Source organism: Dasypus novemcinctus, chromosome 10 (genome assembly GCF_030445035.2).
Source record: "Dasypus novemcinctus isolate mDasNov1 chromosome 10, mDasNov1.1.hap2, whole genome shotgun sequence".
In the NCBI taxonomy this organism is placed as follows: Eukaryota; Metazoa; Chordata; class Mammalia; order Cingulata; family Dasypodidae; genus Dasypus; species Dasypus novemcinctus.
Genome location: NC_080682.1, coordinates 119,402,969 through 119,427,305, shown reverse-complemented (window position 1 = coordinate 119,427,305; position 24,337 = coordinate 119,402,969). Strand labels below are relative to the sequence as shown.

The window sequence follows — 24,337 nt, the reverse complement described above, 5'->3', positions numbered from 1 at the left end:
TTTTCCATTTTTGCAAAAAAGGCTGTTGGAATTTTTATTGGGATTGCATTGAATTTGTAAATCAGTTTGGGTAGAATTGATGTCTTAATGATTTTTAGTCTTCCAGTCCATGAACATGGAATGTCCTTCAAATTTTAAGTCTTCTTCACTTTCTTTTAGAAATGTTATGTAGTTTTTTGAATACAGGTCTTTTATGTACTTGATTAGGTTTATTCCTAAATATTTGTTTTGTTTTTTTAGTTGCTATTATAAATGGATTTTTTTCTGAGTTTCTCCTTAGGTTGCTCATGAGCAGAGTATAGAAATGCTATTGATTTTTTGTATATTAACCTTGTATCCCACCACTTTGCTGAACTTGTCTATTAATTCTAGTAGCTTTGTTGTAGATTTTTCAGGATTTTCTAGATATAGGATGTCATCAACAAATAGTGTAAATTTTACTTCTTCCTTTCCTATTTAAATGCCTTTTATTTCTTTGTCTAGCCTAATTGCTCTAGTTAGAACTTCTAGTACAACATTGAATAATAATAGTGACCGTGGGCATCCTTGCCTTGTTCCTGATCTAAAACTATTCATCTTTCACCATTGAGTACAATGCTACCTGTTAGTCTTTCATAAATGTACTTTACCATGTTGAGATAGCATCCTTTTATTCCTATCTTTTGGAGTGTTTTTATCAAGAAAGGGTGCTGTATTTTGTCAAATGCCTTTTCTGCATCAGTCGAGAGGATCATGTGATTTTCCTTCTTCAATTTATCAATGTGCTTTATTACATTAATTGATTTTCTTTTGTTAAACCACCCTTGCATACCTGGGATAAAACCCACTTGACTATGGTATATGATTCTTTTAATGTGCTTTTGGATTCAGTTTGCAAGTATTTTGTTGAGGATTTTTGCATCTATATTCATTAGAGATATTGGTCTGTAATGTTTTTGTAGTATCTTTATTTGGTTTTGGTATTAGGGTGATATTGGCTTCATAGAATGAGTTTGGTAGCATTCTTTCCTGTTCAGTTTTTTTTTGGAAGAGCTTGAGCAAGAGTGGTATTAGTTCATCTTTGAATGATGGGTAGAATTTACCTGTGAAGTCATCTGGTCCTGGGCTTTTCATCTTTAGGAGGTTTTTGATGACTATTTCAATTTCTTTACTTGTGATAGGTTTGTTGAGTTCTACTTTGCCTTCTAGGGTCATTTAGGTGGCTTGTGTGTTTCTAGAAATCTAGACATCTCATCTACATTGTCTAGGTTTTTGGCATACTGTTATTCATAGTATCTTCTTATGATCTCTATTATTTGTCTGGAGTCAGTGGTAATGTCCCTCCTCTCATTTCTGATTTTATTTATTTGTGTCTTCTCTCTTTTTTTCTTTGTCAGTCTAGTTAAGGATTTGCAAATTTTGTTGATATTCTCAAAGAATCAAGTTTTGGTTTTGTGGATTCTCTCCTTTTTTTTTTTTTTTTGTGTGTGTGTGTGTGTGCTCGATTTCATTTATTTCTCTCTGATCTCTGTATTTCTTCCTTAAGCTTGGTTTGGGATTAGTTTGCTGTTCTTCTAGTTCTTCCAGGTGTGCAGTTAAATTATCAATTTTAGTTCTTATTTTTTAATGTAAGAATTGAGGGCTATACATTTCCCTCTCAGTACAGCCTTTGCGATGTCCCATAGGTTGTTGTGTTCTCATTTTCATTCATCTTCATGTTGTGTTGTGTTCTCATTTTCATATATCTCAAGATATTTGCTGAACTCTCTTGTAATTTCTTCTTTGACCCACTGATTGTTTAACAGTGTGTTGTTTAATCTCCATATATTCATGAATTTTCCCTTTTTCTGTCCTTTATTGATTTCCAGCTTCATTCCATTATGATCAGAGAAAGTGTTTTGTTTAATTTCAATCTTTCTAAATTTTTTGAGACATAAATGTATGTCTCAATAACATATATGGTCTATCTTGGACAAGGATCCTTGAGCAAGTGAAAAGAATGTATATCCTGCTATTTTGGGGTGCAGTGCTCTATAGATGCCTGTCAGGTCAAGTTCATTTATCATATTATTCAAACTCTCTGTTTCCTTATTGATCCTCTGTCCAGATGTTCTATCCAATACTAAGTGGTGTAATTGAAATCTGTAACTATTATTGTAGAGACATCTATTTCTCCCTTTAGCTTTGCCAGCATGTGCCTCATGTATAATGGGGCACTGAAATTAGGTGCATAAATATTTGGAATATTTATTTCTTCCTGTTGAATTGCCCCCTTTATTAATATATAATGACCATCTTCATCCCTTGTAACAGTTTTGCATTTAAAATCTATTTTGTCTGATATTAGTATTGCTACCCAGCTCTTTTTTGGTTACTATTTGCAAGAAATATCTTTTTTTCCTTTTTTATTTCTCTCCCCTTCCCAGGCACCCTCCCACCAGTTGTCTGCTCTCTGTGTCCATTCACTGTGTGTTCTTCTGTGCCCGGGAATCTGTGTTTCGTTTTGTTGCATCGTCTTGCTGTGTCAGCTCTCCGTGTGTGTGGCGCCCATTTCTGGACAGGCTGCACTTTTTTCGTGCTGGGTGACTCTCCTTACAGGGTGCACTCCTTGCGTGTGGGGCTCCCCTATGCGGGCAACACCCCTGCATGGCACAGCACTCCTTGTGCACATCAGCACTGCATGTGGGCCAGCTCATCACATGGGTTAGGAGGCCCGGGGTTTGAACCTTGGACCTCCCATGTGGTAGGCGGATGCCTTATTCATTGGGCTAAATCCGCTTCCCAGAAATATCTTTTTCCCAACCCTTCACTTTTCACCTGATTGTGTTGTAATGTCTGAGGTGAGTCTCTTGTAGACAACATAGAGATGGCTCATATTTTTTTAATCCATTCTATCAGTCTGTGTGTTTTGATTGGGGAGTTCAATCCATTAATGTTAAGTAAAGTCATTACATACTTCATCCATTTGACTTTTGGCTTTCAGTTGTCATATCATACTATAGTCTATCTTTTCACCCTTTCTAATAGTCTTTATTTCTACACTCTTCTCCAAGTCACTCACCCTTGTTTTTTCCTTTCAGGCTGCAGGACTCCCATAATATTTCTTATAATTCTGGTCTTTTGGTAACATATTCCATCAGTTTTTGTTTGTCTGTGAAGACTTTGAACTCACCCAATTTAAAGAACAGTTTTGCTGGATACAAAATTCTTGGCTGGAAATTTTTCTCTCTCTTTTTTTTTTTAAGATTTATTTTATTTATTTCTCTCCCCTTCCTCCTCCCCCCCCCAGTTGTCTGTTCTCTGTGTCCATTTGCTGCATGTTCTTCTTTTTGTCCGCTTCTGTTGTCTGCGGCATGGAAATCTGTGTTGCGTCATCTTGCTGCGTCAACTCTCCATGTGTGTGGCACCATTCCTGGGCAGGCTGTACTTTCTTTCGTGCTGGGCAGCTCTCCTTATGGGGCGCACTCCTTGCGCGTGGGGCTCCCCTACACGGGGGGCACCCCTGCTTGGCATGGCATTCTTTGCACGCATCAGCACTGCGCATGGGCCAGCTCCATACAGGTAAAGGAGGCCCGGGGTTTGAACCGCCGACCTCCCATGTGGTAGATGGATGCCCTATCCACTGGGCCAAGTTCGCTTCCCGTTCTTCTCTTTCAATACCTTAAATACAACATACCACTTTCTTATCTTCTCCATGGTTTCTGATGAGAGATTGGCACTTAATCTTATAGCGGTTCCCTTGTATGTGATGCTTTGCTTTTCTCTTGCTGCTTTCAGAATCCTTTCTTTATCTCTGATATTTGTCATTCTAAATGGTAGGTGTCTTGGGGTAAGTCTTATTGGATTTATTCTGTTTGGGGTGCATTGACCTTCTTGGATATTGATATTTAAGTCTTTCTTAAGGGTTTGTAAGCTTTCAGTCATTATTTTCTCAAATACTTTTTTTGCCCCTTATCCATTCTCTTCTCCTTCTGACACACCAATAATGGGCATGTTTGTGCATTTTGCATTGTCATTCGATTCCCTGAGACCCTGTTCCACTTTTTCCATTGTCTTCTCTTTCTGTTCTCTTGACTTTTTCAATTCAGATGTTTTGCCTTTGAAGTCACTAATTCTGTCTTTGAGCAATTCGAATCTGCTCTTATGTGCCTCTAATGTATTTTTTATCTCATCCATTGTGCCTTTCATTCCCATAAGTTCTGTTATTTTTCTTTGCAGGTTTTCAAATTGTTCTTCATGCTCTCCCAGTATCTTCTTAATATTCTCTGTCTCTTTAGTTATATTTTCTTTTAATTCCTTGAACTTATTAATATTTAGGAGAGTTGTGTGATTATCATTGATTAATTATCTTTAATCCTGTATCTCTTCATGATATTTTATTTGTTCCTTGGCTGGGCCATCTTTTATTGTTTCCTAGTATGGCTTTGCAATTTTTTGCTGACATCTAGGCATATGGATATGTTTGTGAATTTACTCTTATGGCCATTTTCTCTTTCTTCTGTGTAGTTTTTTTTTCCCCCCACAGCTTTCCTTTGATATTTGGTTCAACTTATTCTAAATATTTAAATTTTCCCAGCTTAAGTTATTAAAATTGGGCCAGGGACTCACTAATGGGGTGCAGACTTTCTCCCAGGGGTGGGGTAAAGAGAGCTCTAAAACTGTTTCTGTCCTTGTAATTTCCAGACCGCCAGCAGATGGCACTTATTGGCCCACCTTTCCACGGAGGTGTTTTTCTCTGTTTTCCTTTTTCTTTGTCTGCCCAGAGCCGAGATTCAAAGCAGTATCTGCTGGCCAAATTCACTGAAGAAGAGCCCCTGACTCCCCTTCCCTTTTCCCTTGAAACAGCTGACAGAGAGGAAGGTATTTGTTCTCCTCATGCAGTGAGCCATGGGTTTTACCCCAGCTTAATATTTTGGAGGTTTGGGAGGGGAGCCCTTCCAGGCCTCTGGGAGTTTGGTAACTCACGTTTGTTATTTCAGGTTCTTTGTCTCTCTGTCCCTCACCCTCCTGGGTGTTGTGCAGCACTGTCCTTGTCTGCTGACCCTCACAGCATGTCCCTTGAACAGCTTCTGGCTCTTTCTCCATTGTCTTTGTGAGGGAGTTGAGCCCTGCCTGCCTAGTCTGCCATCTTCCCACAATTCCTCGATCAACTCTTTTTTCACCCATAAGGACTACTAAACCATTGGTTCTATACATTTTCTTGATCTCCTTGTCACCTATGTCTTCAAATCCCTCCTTTGTCAGTTTAGAATACATGATTTATTGCTATAATTACTCACTTGTATACACCTTCAGTTTCTTTGTTACTCCCAACATTGATTGGCAAAAACCAACCCCTGATTAAAATTAATTCTCTTTCTGTTCCATGCCTGCATCAAGGTAGCTAAACATGGCTGGAGAAATACTCACAACCTTAACTGGCTTCTCTTTAAGTTTATGACCAAAATTTTCTATTTATTTTCTTTGGCAGTTTACTTTCTTTTTCTCAGAGAGAACATTTTCATACCTTCTTTCTTCTCAAACTTTCTTCAACTTAAGTTCCTCACCTTTTTATTTTATTGAGACAGTGAAAGCTGTCAAAAGAGAACTTTCTCATGTTTTCAACACTTCATCTGTGCCTATAACTGTATTTATATACTCTGCTTTCCCTTTTAGTAAAGTGGATAAAATCTAAGGTCAAGCCCTCCTCTTGGGTACTGTATCATTCAGAGTCCTTTCAGGAAGCAGAAGGCATTTTCAAAGAGAGTTTAATGAAGGGCTATTTACAAAGGTAGGGGAAGAGTTAAGGAACTAACCAAGGATAGAAGCACTCTGGGAGTAGAAGTGAGAATCCTGAAAGGGCAGGGAGAGTGAGCTGTTACTTTAACACAGATCTGTAACCACAGGAGATGGGCTGCCTGACAGGAGCTACGGCCTGCAGCAAGGGGAACTTAACCATGCCCGTCAGGCAGAGAGCCGGGCGAATGATCTGCACGACACCCCTTCCTGAGCTCTTGCTGGTGCCTTCCATTAGTGGAACCCTCTTGGAAGCCAGAGGATAAAGTAACCTGGGTGATGTAATCTATTGAGGTCAGCCTCCCAGGGCACAGACAAATGTGGACAAGGGAAGAAAATGGATCTGAAAGAGTAAATGAAGATTATCCATTACAGGTTATATCATATTTCTCTGTATTTACTCAAAGCATACGCTTCTGTAATTATTTTTTCTCTTTTCAATTTATTTTTATCTTCTATTCGGTCATTTCCATTACCACACAATTATCTCCTCCTAGAGATGCTTTTTGGAGTATGGGTAAAGAGTGTGGACTCTGGAGCTAGATTGCCTGGGTTTATATCCTGCCTCTGCCACTTGCTATTTGTGTGACTATGCTCCAGGTTTCCCTGTCTGTAACATGGTGATGATCATGAAAGTGCCCACCTCTTAGGCTTGTTCTTGGATAGGTAATTAATGTATGTATTGAATTTTGAGCAGGAGGTGCTCACATGTTTTCTACCATTGTTATCTTTAAAATCTGTTCCCTTCTTCTATCATCTCTCTTCACCTTGTCTTCCCTTATCCTCCAGCTTCTGTTTGAGTTTGTCCAGTGGAAGGTACTAGTGGGAGATCAGAGGGTGTGAGGAAAGAGAGGATGGGCTAATTATTCTCCTGAGCCTTTTCCTCTGGGTCATGCTTTAGTTATGGCGTTCTTCTACGTAAGGCCACAGTTCCTCTTTGTATCAAAAGTTATCACAAACTGTTTATACTCTCAGTCAGTGCTTCTTCTCCCATTTCCTCTTGAAGCTACTCCTGTTAGACTTTTGTCCCCACCACTCTAATGAGATTGCATTTGTCAAGGTTATAGAGACTTCCATGTTGCCAATTTTATTGGTTAATTCTCAGGATGTATCCTATTCTCAGCAGCATTTGGCATACTTGATCACTTTCACCTTTCTATACCACTGTTTTTTTACTCAGAAATTAGGCAAGAATGACAAAGCACAGTCAAGAGTTTCCTCAAAGAAAGAATCTTCTAAGGATACTGGTACTTTTGCCATCAGTCATAGCTACTACACATTATGCTGCTGTACCTGCTGCTCCTTAGCACTTGTCACTGTCTTAGACTCTTTTTTATTTAAACTTTTTATGTTTAAATAATTTCAAACTTACAGAAAGTTGCAAAAATAATACAGAAACAATGCATATATTCCAGTGTATCCCCCACTCAGACACCCAGATTAACCAAGCCAACTATTAACATTTTGCCACATTTATTCTATCATTTGCAATTTTAAAACTTTTTTTAACAAATCAATTTTATTGATACATATTAATAAACCTTAATCCATTCAAAGTGTACAAAGTGTATTTGGCATAATCACCTAGTTATGCATTTATCACTTTAGGTGTTATTAGAGCATTTTCATTATCCCACTAATAATAATAATAATAATAATAATATTAAACAACAAAAAAACAGATAAAAAAACTAAAAACCTAATTATCTCTCAATCTCTCTATGCTTCCCCTGCCATACATAGCTGCTATTCTGTTTGTCTCCCTTTTATTTGTATTTATATTTTGTAAAAACAACCTTATATATGCAATATTACTCATATTTGTATTTCACATGAGGTTTCATTGTGTTTTACAGTTCTATTACATTTTTTAGCTTTCCTTCTAGTCACGTACCTGTCCTTAGATTTTCCCTTTCAACCACTGTCATACCCATAATAGCTCTGCGAGTTACAAACACTATGATGTGCTTTCACCATTAATATTTATTTGCAACGAATTTCAAACTACCTTCTTTTTACTGATTCTGCCAGATTAACCCTCAGCTTTCCATCCTCTACCCTCATTCTATTTTCTGATGACCTATATTCTAATTATGAACTCCATGAGTTTACACAATGTATTCAGTACATAATAGCACAATCATACAGTATTTGTTTTTTTGGTGTGTGTCTGGCTTGCTTCATTCAACATAATGTCCTCCAGGTAAGTCCATGTTGTCATATGCTTCATGACTTCATTTCTTCTTACACCTGCATAATATTCCTTCATGTGTATACACCACAATTTGTTTATCCATTCATCGGTTGATGGACAGTTGGGTTGTTTCCATCTTTTGGCAATTGTGAATAATGCCGCTATGAACATCAGATGCAGATGTCTGTTTGTGTCACTGCTCTCAGATCTTATGAATATTTACCAAGCTGTGGTATTGCCAGGTCACATGGCAAGTCTATATTCAAATTCCTTAGAAACTGCCAAACAGTCCTCCACAGCAGCTGTAAGATTCTACATTCCCATCTCTCCATATCCTCTCCAACACTTGTAGTTTTCCATCTTTTTAATAGTGGCTGTTCTAATATGTGTGAGATGATTTCTCAGTGTAGTTTTGATTTACATTTCCCTTATCACTAGTGATAGTAATCATCTTTTCATCTGCTCTTTAGCAATTTGTATATCTTCCTTGGAGAAATATCTATTCAAGTCTTCTGCCCATTTTTTAATTGGGTTGTTTGCCTTTTTATTATTGACTTGTAGCATCTCTTTATATCATATATCAAGGAGATTAAACCCTTCTTGGATATGTGATTTCCAAATATTTTCTCCTTTTGAGTTGGCTGCATTTTCACTCTTTTAACAAGGTCCTTTGAGGCACAAAAGTATTAATTTTGAGGAGGTCCCATTTATCTATTTTTTTTTCTTTTGTTGCTTACGCTTTGGGTGTAAGGTGTAAGAAACTACTGCTTACCACAAGATTGTGGTACATTTTCTTCTAGGAATTTTATGTTTGTCATTTTTATATTTAGTTTTTCTATCCATTTTGATTTAACTTTTGTATGAGGTGTAAAATAAGGGTCCTCTTTTTTTCATTTGGGTATGGCTGTCCAGTTCTCCTAGCATCATTTGTTGAATGGATTGTTCTGCCTCAGCTAGGTGGGATTGACAGGCTTGTCAAAAATCACTTCACCACAGCTGTGAGGTTCTATTTCTGAGTTCTTGACTTGATTCCAGTGGTCAGTCTGTCTGTCTTTATGCCAATACTATGATGCTTTTACCACTGTAGCTAAGTAATGTGGTTTAATGTCAGGAAATGAGAGTCCTCCAATTTCATTCTTCTTTTAAAAGACATTTTTAGCTATTAGGAACCCTTTACCCTTCCAAATAAGTTTGATAATTGGCTTTTCCAAATCTGCAAAAAAAGGCTGTTAGGATTTTTAATGGGATTGTGTTGAATCTGTAAATTAGTATGGGTAGAATTGATATCTTAACAATATTTAGTCTTTTAGTCGGTGAACACAGAATGCCCTTCCATTTACTGAAGTCTTCTTTGGTTTCTTTTGCAATATTTTGTAGTTTTCTGAATATAGGTCCTTTATGTCCTTGGTTAAGTTTTTCCCTAAATATTGGATTCTTTTCATTGCTATTTGTATTAGCAACTAAAACAGAATGAACAGGAGATATATGTAAATAATGTAAAGTTTATGAAATTCTCTCATGTGACTGTAGGGATTCATACATCCAAATTCTGCATGCAGGCTGCAAACCAGGGGCTCTGGTGAAGGTCCTTGATGAGTTCCCAGGAGACCCTGACTGTCTGAAGTCAAGCTGGAAAATTCTCTCTCTGAATGCTGAAATCACTTCCCCCTTTTTTAAAAGAGATTGGTCTGTAATTTTCTTTCTTCATAGTATCTTTATCTGCTTTTGGTATTAGGATGATGTTGATTTTATAGAATGAGTTTGGTAACACTCCATTGTATTCAATTTAAGCATTTGAGTAAGACTGGCACTAGATCATCTTTGAATGATTTGTAGGGTTCACCTGTGAAGCCATCTGGTTTTGGCTTTTCATCTTTGAGTTTTTGATGACTATTTCAATCTCTTATGATTGTTTTCTTGGGGACTTCTATTTTTCTAGGGTCAGTGTAGGTTGTTCATGTGTTTCTAGGATTTTGTCCATTTTGTCTCTGTTGTTTAGTTTGTTGATGTACAGTCATTCATAGTATCCTCTTATGATCTCCCTAATTTCTGCAAGGTCAGTGGTTATGTCCCCACTCATTTCTGATTTTATTTATTTACATCTCTCTTTTTTTCTTTGTCAGTCTAGCCAAGCATTTGTCAATTTTGTTGATCCTCTTGAAGAAACAACTTTTGATTTTGTTGATTCTTGGTTGTTTTTTATTCTCAATTTCATTTACTTCTACTTTGATCTTTATTTCTTTTCTTTTGCTTGGTTTGAGATTAGTTTGCTGTTCTTTTTCTAGTTCCTCCAGGTGTGCAGTTCACATCTTTGATTTTACCTTCCTTTTTAATGTAAGCATTGAGGCTATAATTTTTTTTCAGCACTGCCTTTGCTGCATTCCATAAGTTATGATACTTGTGTTCTTGTTTTTATTTATTTCAAGATATTTACTTATTTCTCTTGCAATTTATTCTCTGACCCACTGATAATTTAAGAGTATGTTGTTTAATCTCCATATGCTTTTGAATTTTCCCTTTTTTCATCTGTTATTGATTTACAGCTTCATTTTGTTATGATCAGAGAAAATGTTTAGTATAATTTCAGTCTTTTTACATTTCTTGAGACATGTCTTTTAATCCAACGTATCATCTATCCTGGAGAAGGATGTATGAGCACTTGAAAAGAATGTATATCTGCTGTTTTAAGATGTAAAGCTCTATAAATGTCTTTTAGGTCTAGTTCATTTATCATATTATTCAAGGCCCCTGTTTCCTTGTTTATCCTCTTTCTAAATGTTCTATCTAATGCTGAGAGTGGTGTATTGAAGTCTCCAAGTAATATTGTAGAGATGTCTCTTTCTTCCTTCAGTTTTGCCAGTGTGTGCCTCATGTATTTTGGGGCATCAAAGTTAGATGCATAAATATTTATGATTATCTTCTTGGTGAATTGCCACTTTTATTAATATATTAATATAATATATTTTATTAATATATTAATATATAATGACCTTCTTCATCTCCTGTGATGGTTAGGCTAATGTGTTAACTTGGCCAGGTAATTGTGCCCAGTTGTTTGGTCAAACAAGCACTGGGCTAACTGTAAGACAAGGACATTTATGGACTTTAGTCACCAGTGACTTTACTGCATAGATGGCTGATTACATCTATATCACCAGGGAGATTGCTGTCAGCAATGAGTGACACTATCCAATCAGTTGAATGCCTTAAAAGGGAAGTGATTTCAGCATTCAGAGAGAATTTCCCAGCTTGTCTTTGGACAGCCAACATCTCCCAGAAACTCATCAAGGACCTTCACTGGACTTTTATCAGAGCCCCTAGTTTGCAGCCTGCCTGCGGAACCTGGACTTATACATCCCCATGGTCATGTGAGAGAATCGTAAAAAATCTCATACTATTTACAGACATCGCCTATTGATTCTGTTCCGTAGAGAACCCTAACTAATACATCTTCTATGACAGTTGTGCATTTAAAATTCATTTTGTCCTATGTTAGTATTGCTATGCCAGTTCTTTATTGATTACTATTTGCATTGAATATTGTTTTCCAGTCTTTCACTTTCAACCTGATTTTGTCCTTATATCTGAGGTGAGTCTATTGTAGGCAGCATATTAATGGCTCATAATTTTTTATCTATTCTGTCAATTATGTCTTTTGATTGTGGCATTCAATCCATAATGTTCACAGTTATTACTGTAAAGGCATTACTTGCATCATCTATTTTATCCTTTTGCTTTCCATAGTCTTATCTTGCTATTAATAGTGTCTCTTTTTACCTTTGACATTAGTCTTGCTAATGATCTTAATTTATACACTATTCTCCAAGTCTTTCACCTTTGTTTTTTTCCTTTTGGTCTGTAGCACTCCCTTTAGTATCTCTTGTAAATCTGGACTTTCAGTAATATACTCTTAGGTTTTGATTGTCTGTAAAGGCTTTAAACAGACTCTCATTTTTGAAGGACTGTTTTGCCAGATAAAGAATTCTTCACTGGCAATTTTTCTCTTTGAGTACCTTAAATACTTCTTGCCTTTGCCTTCTTGGTTTCTGATGAGAGATCAACACTTAGTCTTATTGAGGTACCCTTGTATGAGATACATTACTTTTCTTTCATGGCTTTCAGAATCTTTTTCTGGTATTTTTCATTCTGAATAGTGGGTGTCTCAGAGTAGGTCTGTTTGGATTTATTCTGTTTGGGGTATGTTGTTTTCTTTGGATATTGATATTTATGTTTTTCATAATGGTTGGAAAGTTTTCAGTCATTATTTCCTCAAATATTCCTTTTTTTTTTTTTCGGATTTATTTATTTCTCCCCCCTCTCCCCCCCGTTGTCTGCTCTCTGTGTCCATTTGCTGTGTGTTCTTCTGTGTCCACTTGTATTCTTATCAGGTGGCACTGGGTATCTGTGTCTCTTCTCGTTGCATCATCTTGCTGCATCAGTTCTCCGTGCGTGTGGTGCCACTCCTGGGTGGGCTGTGGTTTCGCACAGGGCAGTTCTCCCTGCACAGTGGCCACTCCCTGCACGGGGGCCACCTTTATGCAGGGGCATCCCTGTGTGGGCTGGGACTACCTGTGCGCAGCAGCACTGCATGTAGGCCAGCTCACCACATGAGCCAGGAGGCACTGGGTATCGAACCCTTGGACCTCCTATACGGTAGGCGGATGCTCTATCTGTTGAGCCATATCCACATCCCTCAAATATTCTTTCTTCTCCTTTTCCATTGTCTTCTCCTTCTGGGACACTGATAATGCATATGCTTGAGTGGTTCATGTTGTTATTCAATTCTCTGAGACCCTGTTACCTTTTTTCCCCCATTCTTTTCTTTTTAAGTTCTGCAGTCTTTTCAAGTTCAGTTCCTCTGTTCTCCAACTCACTAAATCTGTCTTCTGTCAATTTAAATCTGTTGTTATATGCCTCTAATGTATTTTTCATCTCATCCATGTATTTCTCATTCCCATAAGCTCTTGTTACTTTTCTTTGCAGGTTTTCAAATTGTTCTTTATGTTCACCCAGTGTCTTCTTAATATCCTTTTTCTTTTTTTTTCATATTTCCCTTCAATTCCTTTAATTGGCTTAGGAGATTGTGTGGTTGTCATTGATTAGTTGTCTTAAATCCTGTGTCTCTTTAGGATTTTGGTTTGTGCTTTGGCTGGGCCATATCATCTTGTTTTTTCATATGGCTCGTATATTTTTGCTGATGTCTAGGCATCTCAATATGTTGGTGAATTTACTCTGCTGTTCAGTTTCTTTGTTTTGCCTAGTGGTTTTGTTTCATGGCTTTTTAATTTATTTTAAATCTTTAATATTGCCCAGCTTAAATTATCAAAATAGGAACAGAGCCTTACTGGTGTAGACCAGAACAATTAGACTGGGACAAGAGAAACCTAAAAGCTTTTCTTCTCCTCACAGTTTCCTGGGCAGCCAGCCAATGGTCCTTGTCTGCAAATTTTTCTACAAAGGTGTCCCTTTCAACCTCCAATTTTCCATAATTCTAGTCTGGCCAGAGCCAAGATTCAAAGTGGGCTCTGCTGGCCAAACTTACTGAAGAGAAACCACTTTCTGCTGCATCCTCCCTCTTCCCTGCTCTCCTCTCAGTTGGCTGAGTGATCCATGGGTCTAATAAATATTTTTTTGACTATAGAGTAAGGGATGAGTGCTATCTCTGGCTGCAGGGGCTAATGTAGCACTTTGATATTATTGATGAATTCTAAAAAGAAATAATGGAGCATGTTTGTAAACTGGTCTTTTCCTCTGGGCATATTAGGTTATATTGTGCCAGTAGAGCATTGAGTCCCTGTCCCTTGGTGGGTGGGGACACACAGATAAAAGACATGGCAAAGGTCAGAGAGTATGGGGGGGTTAATGTTTGAGTTTTGATGTTGGGGTTTGATCCTGAGTCTTAAGCAGGAGCCCGGGACGTAAGCACACAGGGGAAAGAGAAGCAAACCCTGGGAAGAGAGGAACCCAGGAAGCCTGAACCCTGGCAGATATTGGCAGCCATCTTGCTCCAACACGTGGAAATAGACTTGGTGAGGGAAGTAACTTATACTTTGCTCTTACCCCAAATAAATACCTTTCATAAGAACCAATTGATTTCTGGTAATTTGCATCAGCATCCCGTTGGCTGACTAATACAGCTAGTAACTCACATTTTTTGTTTTGACTTTTTTGACTCTCTGTCCCTTGTCCTCCTGCAGGGTGTGCAGTACTCTCATGTTCTGCAGAGCCCCAAATCATGTCCCTAGGACAGCTTTTTTGCCCTTCCTCCATTGCTTTTGTGATAGAGCTGAGCCATGCCTACCTATTCTGATGCCATCTTCCCAAGAGTCCGTTGCTTCCTTTTTTTTAAAAAAAGACTTAATTTATTTATTTCTCCCTCACCCCCACCCCATTGTCTGCTCCCTGTGTCCATTCACTGTGTGTTCTTCTATGTCTGTTTGCACTCCTGTCAGGTGGTACTGGGATTCTGTATCTCTTTTTGTTGTGTCATCTTGTTGCATCAGCTCTCCGTTTGTGCGGCAACACTCCTGGGCAGGCTGCGCTTTTTTTGCATGGGGCGGCTCTCCTTGCAGGGTGCACTCCTTGTGCATGGGGTACCCCTATGTGGGGGGTACCTCTGTGTGGGGGGCGCCCCTGCATGGCATGGCACTCCTTTTGCATAGCAGCACTGCACATGGGCCAGCTACCACATAGGCTAGGAGGCCCAGGGTTCAATACCCAGGGCCTCCTATATGGTAGACAGATGCTCTATCAGTTGAGCCATATCCACTTCCCTACTTCCTTTTCAAAAATGCAAATATTTATAACCAAACTTTCCATTTGCTGTATTTCAAAAGTTAAGGCATGTTATGTTTTCACTTTCATTCATCTTTAGATATTTCCTGATTTCCCTTGTGATTTTCTTTGACTCATTTTTTGTTTAAAATGTGTTATTTAATTTCCATATATTTTTGAAGTGTGACTTGGATTCTTGATTCTACCATTATCCCTGTAAATCATTTTTGACCATTGCAGCACTCCAGTCACTGTCTGGATTAAAAGTCCTTACTTGGATTACACATAGCAGTAATATTGTGGTATTCTTTCATGAATTGTAACAAATGTGTCACAACAATGTAAGGTGTAGGTGGTAGGGCAATGTATGGGAATCCTGTGTGGTACACATGATCATTTTGTAAGTGTACAACTTCTCAAATAAAATACAATCCTTACTTGGTTAATAAATACATAAATATTGTAATATGACACTTTACCTTGAAGAAGACATTGCATTTGCTTCTGGAAGTGGGCATTGGTTAGATTTTAGGTTGTGAGTTAGTGTGAAGTGACTGGAAGTTATTTAAAATCAGACAAAAGTTGTAATATCAGATGTGGAGGATAATGCATAATACATGTGGTGAACTGGGGTAACTGGTAAATGTTTGAATTGTGTCAATGGATTTTGCATATTCTTAAGTGCCTTGGTTAAGCCTGGTGCAGAGTCTGGCATTTACCTTGTGTTTCTTGAAAATAAAATTTTGACTGGACTTCCAGAAAAAAGTCTTTAATAGGGACTTGAGTGGGAATAACTTTTTGGTGATGCTAAGAAAGATGGTTATATAGGAGACAAGGGAAACAAGAGAAATTGAGACAAATGAGAAAAGGAGATAAAACAAACCAGAACTATCTAAAAGATGGGAATTCTTTGAAGAAATATGATTTAATACATTTTGAGTACCTGGAGGGCAGATTTTTATTATTCTTTTCTTTATCTCACAGTATTTCTGTCACAGATCTAATAATAATTGACAGTGTTAAGGCTTGATATATGCAAAGTATTATTCTAGGCTTTTTATGTGAATCATTGATAAGTCTTACAATAACAGCATTCATAGTTATTATAATTTTCCTAATTTGACAAAAAGTATAAAACTATAGAACTGGCATCTCGAAGAACCCTAATAGAATAAATACATGGAAAACCACTCCTAGACACTTAGTAATTCAGTTGCTGAAAACCAATGATAAAGAGAAAAATGATATTGACTGTATGTAATTTGTACTATAAGAAATTTTAAAGAGGACAGCAAATGTACAAGATTGAAATTTGGATCTGCATGAATAAGTAAAGGACACAGGAAATATTAAATTTGTGATAAAAAGAAAAAAAACCTACCCCTTTAAAAATTTAAAAGATAATTGACTAAAGTAATAACTATATTGTGTGATATGTGACAACAGTAGCACAAAAGACAAGGAAAACTGTAAGTATAGTATTGTAAGTTTTATGCTTTACAGGAAGTAAATATATATTCTCTCTATATATAATGTTTGGGAAAAGATTGTGATAAAGATTTATGTTGTAAGTCTTAAGGAAATCACTAAAATAAATAAAACAAGGTGCTAAAGCTAATAATCCAATTATGAGAAAAAATGAAATACTAAAATAATTACTTAATGAATAAAAATGGTGGCAGGTTATATGGGAAAAGGGAGTAGAGGCTAGATGGGTCAAAGAAACCAAGTAGCAATATGGTAGATTTGGGTTTAAATGTGTATGCAATTACTAAAAGAGCTTCAAAAAACATGAAGCAGACTGAAAGGAATGATAAAAAATCTGTAATTTCAGTTAAGAGATGTACAGATTCCTCTTAGGAACTGTCAGAACAAGTAGAGAGAAAAGCTGTAAAGATATAGTAGCATTTATGTAAAACCTATAGCTGGAAAAATGGTAGAATAAGGATTTTTTTTAGGTGCCAGGAGCCAGGGATTGAACCTGGGACCTTGTATGTGGGAAGCTGGTGCTGTAGTTTTAGTTTGTTTTGCTTGTTGTTTGTGTTTTTTTTTGGTTTGCCTTTTTTTCAGGAGGCACTGGAAACTGAACCTGGGACCTCCAATATGGGAGGTGGGCGTTCAACTACTTGAGCCACATCCTGTCCCGTGAGGAACCTTAGAAGCAATGAAAAAAATTGACAAAAACGTTCAGAATCTAGTTTTTGGAACCTTGGCACTAATAAAAATTTGCAACAATCAGAGGAGGACTTAATCAAGAAAAGATAGCTGACTCTCAATAAGTACAGTGAACTTTGTGTTTTTTTAACTTACCCTGGCCCCATTCCCAATTCTCCAGCTCAGCAGTAGCTTTGAAAATAACATCTCACATTTCCAGTACTGCAGTGAGCAGAATGGGTCTCATTTGCAAAGAGTTGTGATTATTTGTTTTGCCCTGTCGGCTGGTTTCCTGAGAGATCAGATCAATACTTGCCTTTAGCTTTCTAAATTTGGAACTTGCTCAGTGTTAAAGAAGCTATCCTGGGATATTTTGTTGAAAAGTTACAGGCAAAATTTTTTTTTTTAAGATTTATTTTTAAAATTTTATTTCTCTCCTCTCTCCCCTTCCTGCCCACCCCCCCCTCCCATTGTCGGCTCTCTGTGTCCATTCACTGTGTGTTTTTCTGTGTCTGCTTGTATTCTTGCCAGTGGCACTGGGAATCTGTGCCCCTTTTTTGTTGCGTCATCTTGCTATGTTGGCTCTCTGTGTATGTGGTGCCACTCTTGGGCAGGCTGTGCTTTTTTTGCATGGGACGGCTCTCCTTGTGGGGCGTACTCCTTGCATGTGGGGTTCCCTTATGCAGGGGACACCCCTGCGTGGCAGGACTCTCCTTGTGTGCATCAGCACTACGTGTGGGCCAGCTCACCACACGGGTCAGGAGGCCCTCGGTTTGAACCCTGGACCTCCCATACTGTAGACAGATGCCCTATCAGCTGAGCCTAATCCTCTTCCCTGTACTTTTTAATTTAAAAATTTATTGAAATCTATCACTCATACATAAACCTACATAAACAATATGTGTATTGTGAAAGTTGTGAACTTACCAAACAAACATGCATAACATCATACAGGACTCTCATACCTCACCCCACTATCCATACCTTGCATTGTTGTGAAACATTTTTAACAAATGATAAAAAAGCATCCTCAAAATATTACTACTAATCAAAGTATTTTACATTTGCTATATTTTCCCCGCAACTCACCCTATTTTTTTTAGATCCTTCATACATAAACATACATAAATAACTGTACAGTTAAATTTGTGAACTTACAAAACAAACATGCATACTATCATACAGGAGTCCCATATATCAACCTATCAAATTGTTACAAATTATGATATAATATCATTGGACTGTTATCACAAACCATGGTCCATAGCTTACATTTGGCACACTTTTTCCTTACTCTACCATTATCAACACAGTACGTCTTTGGCATAGATGCATTAATATTACAGTGTCGCTGTTAACCATAGTCCATAGGTCACTCCAGTAGTATTTTCCCATGCTTCTCCATATTCCCATCCCCCTGCAACAGCGATGTACATCTGCTGTCACTCACAGAACATCTTATGTCTGTACCATCAACCATAATTCTCATCCACCTCTGGATTCACTATGTTATTCAGTCCCTAGAATATTCTCTAGGTTTCTTTCAAATGGCATTTACATCCCTAGACTACACTTTGCAGCCACATTCCCATTTATAAATCAGCTGTTACTCACTACAGTGTGTTACCATCAGCTCTATACATTTCCATACTTTTACAGTAAAGTTAATTAAAACTCCTACCATCATTAAGCATCAGTAGTCCTTCTTAGCTCTGTAAGTGCCTTTAAGAACCCACCACCTACCACCAGGTCTTGAAGATGTTTCCCTACATGTTCTTCTAGAAGCTTTATAATTCTTGCTTTTATATTTAGGTCTTTGATCTAATTTGAGTTAAATTTTGTATAAGGTGTGAGATGGGGGTCTTCTTTCTTTCTTTTGGCTTTGGATATCTAGTTCTCCCAGCCCTGTTTGTTGAATGGTGCCTGAGCTGAGTGGCTTTGACAGGCTTGTCAAAATTCACTTGACTGTGAATGTGAGGGTCTGTTTCTGATGAGTTCCATTGGTCTATATGACTCTCCTTATGCCAGTACCCTGCTGTTTTAAAGTCTGGAAGTGAGAGTCCTCCAACTTTACTTTTCCTTTTTAAGATGTTTCTGGCTACTCAGGACTCCTTACCCTTCCAAATAAATTTGCTAATTGTGTTTGTTTAAAAAATGCTGGTGGAATTTTTAACAGGATTGTATTGAATCTGTATTTCAATTGGGGTAGAATTGAAATCTTAATGATATTTAGACTTCCAATCCATGAGTATGGAATGTTCTTCCAGTTATTTAGGTCTTTTTTGATATATTTGAGCAATGCATTGTAGTTTTCTGAGTATAAGTTCTCTCATCCTTGATTAAATTTATTCCTAAATATTTGAGTCTTTTTGTTTCTTTTATAAGTACAATTTTTTCCTGACTTCCTTCTCAGATTGTGCATTACTAGTGTTTTTTAAAGTTTATTTCATCATATATAAGTATAGCTACTCTAGCTTTTTTTTTTTTTATTTTTATTTTTTGTTACTGCTTGAGTGGGATATCTTTTCCCAACCTTTCACTTTCAATCTATTGGTATTCTTGGGTCTAAGGTGAGTATGTTGCAGACAGTATAGATAACTTATATTTTCTTATCTATTCCTCCAGTCTTTGTCTTTTGATTGGGAAGTTTAATCCATTAATATTCAATGTTATTACTGTAAAGGCAGTTCTTATTTCACCCATTTCGACCTTTGGGTTTTATCCGTCATATTTTATTTTCACCAAATTTTTGATAGTTACTTTTACTGAGTTAATCTTCATTTCTAGTCTCTCTTTCAAGCCACTCTTGTCTTTTCTTTTCAGACTGTAACACACCCTTTCGTATTTTCTGCAAGGCCAGTCTCTTTATTATAAATGCTCTCAGTTTCTGTTTATCTGTTAATATTCTAAACTCATCCTCATTTTTGAAAGACAATCTTGCTAGATATAAGATTCCTGGCTGAAAGCTTTTCTCTTGCAGTATCTTAAATATATCATACCACTGCCTGCTTGCCTCTGTGGTTTCTGATAAGAATCGGCACTTAATCTAATTGGATATCATTTATATGTTATGCATTGCTTTTCTCTTGCTGCTCTCAGAATTCTGTTTGTCTTTGACACTTGACATTCTGATTAGCATGTGTCTTGAAGTTGGTCTATTTGGATTTATTCAGAAGGGAGTATGTTGTGCTTCTTGGACATGGATATTTATGTCCTTCAATAGATTTGGGAAATTTTCTAACATTATTTCTTCAAATACTCCTCTGCCCCTTTTCCCTTCTCTTCTTCTGGGACACCCGTGACACATATGTTTGCTTGTCTCTTGCTGTCATTTAGTTCCATGAGAACTTGTTCATTTTTTTCCATTCTTTTCTCCATCTGTTCTTTTGTATGTTTGCTTTCAGAGGCGATGTCTTCAACATCACCAGTCCTTTTTTCTGCATCCTTAAATCTGCTGTTATATGACTTCAGTGCATTTTTAATGTCATTTATTGTGCCTTTCATTCCTGTAAGATCTGCTATTTTTCTATGTATGCTTTCAAATTCTTCTTTGTGTTTATGCAATGTATTCTTTTTTTTTAAAGACTTATTATTTATTTATTTCCCTCCCCTTCCCCCCCCCCCCCCGCCCCCAGTTGTCTGCTCTCTGTGTCCATTGGCTGTGTGTTCTTCTGTGACCATTTCTATCCTTATCAGCAGCACTGGGAATCTGTGTTTCTTTTTGTTGCATCATCTTATTGTGTCAGCTCTCTGTGTGTGCAGCGCCATTCTTGGGCAGGCTGTGCTTTCTTTCGTGCTGGGTGGCTCTCCTTACGGGGTGCACTCCTTGTGCGTGGGGCTCCCCTATGCGGGGGACACCTCTGTGTGGCACGGCACTCCTTGCATGCATCAGCACTGCGCATAGGCCAGCTCCACATGGGTCAAAGAGGCCCGGGGTTTGAACTGCAGACCTCCAATGTGGTAGGCGGATGCCCTATCCATTGGGCCAAGTCTGCTTCCCTATGCAGTGTATTCTTAATGTCCTTAATCTCTTTAGCCATCTCACGGAATTTATTAAGGAGATTTGTTTGAACATCTATGATTAGTTGTCTTAAATCTTTTATGTCATCTGGAGGCTTATCTTTTTCCTTTAACTGGGTCATATCTTCCTGTTTCTTGGTATGGATTGTAGTTTTTTGTTAGTGTCTTGGCACCTGGCTTACTAAAGTATTTATTCTGGGTACAGTTTCTCTCTGTAGTTTAGGCTTTCTTGCTCTTTCCCCCTTGCTGATTGTGTAGTAAGAGCTGAGGATGTAGTTGGTGCTGTAAAGGTGTGGAGGCTCAAGCTGACCCTGTTGTCCCAGAGATCACTGAAGCTTCTTCCACCTTTCTCCTTTGCCAGGGGTGGAGACAGAGCCACAGCCTAGTGTAATAATCCAAGTTGTACATGACAGTACCATCTCTTGTTGCTCAGAGAGACTGATGAAGCTTCAGGCCCCTTCCTCCCCTGCCTGGAGTGGGAAAGGAGTTGCATATGTGGGCAGCAATCTATGCCATGTGGATTCAAAATGACTGCAGTTGCCCAGGTAGACTTCTGACTATTCCGTCTGTGCTGGTGAATGTACTTGCAGTTACCTGGAGAGGCAGGTGCAGGTTCTGCCAGGTTTTTCCCTGCCAGAGGTAGGGCTGAAGCCTATCTAGGGCTGCAGTCTGATGTGGTGGAAAGAAGCCGGTCTCTACGGTCACTGTGATTTTCATTCAGCCCCGCTTCCTCTCTTGCCAGGGGTAGAGTCAAAATGGCAGCTACCACCTCTTTCTGACTTGGACAGGTTCAAACTTTAGCTGTTCTTAGGTTTGTACTTTAGCCAGCTGAATTTACTAATTAGTAGCTCAAGTTGGTGGCCAACTGTCTCTTCCTCCCCTGTTTTTGGGTAATGGAGCTTCCAACTCCAGTAACAGAATACCTCCTGAGGCGATTTGCATTACCAAAGTAGGATGAGCACTGGCTTCTGCTGAGTGGTCTGTAGTTTCCTGGAAAGGCTGGCACAGGTCTCACTAGCTTCCTTTCTGCTGGAGGTGGGACTGGAGCTTATGCTAGAGCTGCAATCTGATATGGATGGAAAGAAGTTGGTCTGTACCAGCACTGTGGTTTTCAGTCAGCCCTGTTTCCCTTTTTGTTGGGGGTGGAGTTAAAATGGCAGATACCAGCCTCTTTCTAACTTGGACTGGTTCAAACTTCAGCTGTTCTTAGGATTATACTTTAGTCAGTTGATTTTACTAATCAGTAGCTGAAGTTGGTTCCTAACCATCTCTTCCTTCCCCATTTTTGGGGAATGGAGCTACCAATTTCAGCCAGAATAGCTCCAAGGTGGCTTGTGCCACCAGTGGAGTATGGGTACTGGCCTCCATGGCATGGAGTGTTCCACTAATGAATCTTTTCTGCAGATGGGCAGTTTCCTCCTTCCAGTCTTCCAAGGATGTTGCAGAATGCTCTTCTCATCTCCTGGAGCCCCCAAACAGGTGCTCCAGATAGCTCTGGGTGATTACTAACTACCCTGTAGCATGAGCTGACTCTAGGAGCTCCTTAGTCTGCCACCATCTTGATGACTCTCCAGGGAAATGTTTTAGTTGCTGCTATCAGAGGCAATGGAGAACAGTCAGAGCAAACAACAGATTAATAAAACTTGAGAGATAGATGGGAATGAGATACTTTGGGGGAATAAGGGCTTTGAAAATCCCTGACATAATCCTGGGAAATTATAAGGATATACAGATGTGTAGAGTTGGATGCTGGCTCAGACAGGCATAAGATGGTCCTAAGCTCTCACCTCTGACTGACCTTAAAGCTATGTGAAGTGGGAAGTAAAGGCTAAGGCAGAGTTGTAATCTGCCTGGGTGAGTCTTGAAGGTGTGTCCCAACACACTTACAGAACCCTTCTGCAAACAGTGGGAGGTTTTTTGGTTCCAGATGTTTAAGGAAATTTTCCCAGTAATTAGTTGACTGCTAAGTTAATGGAATAGAGACTTCAGCTCTATTCCTGTGACACAGAATAAAGAATTCATATAATTAGTTTAGAAAAGTCACTAAACAAATCAAAACAATTACAGTTTTGATTACAGCAACAAAAAAACTCTAGGAAAGGGGGAGAATCTCATTTCTAGAATTGTCATATAATAGTTAAATGCTATTTTCCACAAAATATTATGAAACCTGCAAAGGAAGAACACATGGCTCATACACAGGTAAAAGCAATCAATGGAAAACTGTCCCTAAGGAAGTCCATTCTTTGGACTTATTAGACTAAGACTTTGTCAGGTATTTAAAATGTATTCAAGGAAACCATGTCTAAAGAAGTAAAGGAAATCATGAGAAAGATGTTTAGAGAATGTCAGTAAAGAGAAGGAAATGATAAAAAGGAATCAAATAAAAATTCTGGAGATTAAAAGTAAAATAACTGAAATGAAAAAGGTTGAAGTGGACTTGACCCAGTGGTTAGGGCGTCCACCTACCACATGGGAGGTCCGCGGTTCAAACCGTGGGCCTCCTTGACCCATGTGGAGCTGGCCCACGTATGTGCAGTGCTGATGTGCACAGCAGTGCCGTGCCATGCAGGGGTGTCCCTCCCCCGCATAGGGGAGCCCCACGAGCAAGGAGTGCACCCTGTAAGGAGAGCCGCCCAGAGCGAAAGTAAGTGCAGCCTGCCCAAGAATGGCACTGCACACACGGAGAGCTGACACAACAAGATGACGCATCGAAAAGAAACACAGATTCCCGTGCTGCTGACAACAGAAGCGGACAAAGAAGATGATGCAGCAAATAGACACAGAGAACAGACAAATGGGGGGAGGGGGGGTTAAATAAATACTTAAAAAAATAGCAGATCTGAGGAAGTAGAAGAAAGAATCAATGAATTTGAAGATAAATCAATTGAGATTATACAGTCTGAGGAACATATAGAAAAAAGAATGAAGACAAATGAAGAGTTTAAGAGTCCTGTGGGACACCATCATGTGTACCAAAATAAACTTAATTTCCAAAAGTTGTTTAAAAACATTAATCTATACATCCAGAAAGCTCAGTGAACTCTAAGAGAATAAACTCAATGAGATTCACACCAAGGCCCATCATAGTCAGTGAAAGGTCAATAACAAAAAGAATTTTGAGATCAGTAAGAGAGAAGCCACTTAACATGTACAAGGGATCCTCAATAAGATTAACAGTTGATTTCTTATCAGAAATGATGGAAGTTTGAGGCTGACATATTCAAAGTCCTGGAATAGTCAAAGCAATTTAAAAAAAGAACAAATTTGGAGAATTTACAGTAACTGAAATAAAGATTTACTAAAAAGCTAGAACAGAAAATAGTACAGAAATAGATTTTTGACAAATGTACCAAAGTACATCAATGGGGAAATGATAGTCTTTTCAACAGAGAGTTCTAAAATTGAATAGCCATGTGGAAAATATGAACCTTGATCCAT

At 38.3% G+C, this 24,337-nt stretch overlaps 1 protein-coding gene across 3 annotated transcripts in view; it reads left to right on the top strand.

Moving 5' to 3' along the window:
- The window catches only part of DLG2 (discs large MAGUK scaffold protein 2), a 2,400,703-nt gene that overhangs the window by 44,451 nt on the left and 2,331,915 nt on the right, over positions 1–24,337 (top strand). The gene's annotated exons all lie outside the window — the stretch shown is intronic.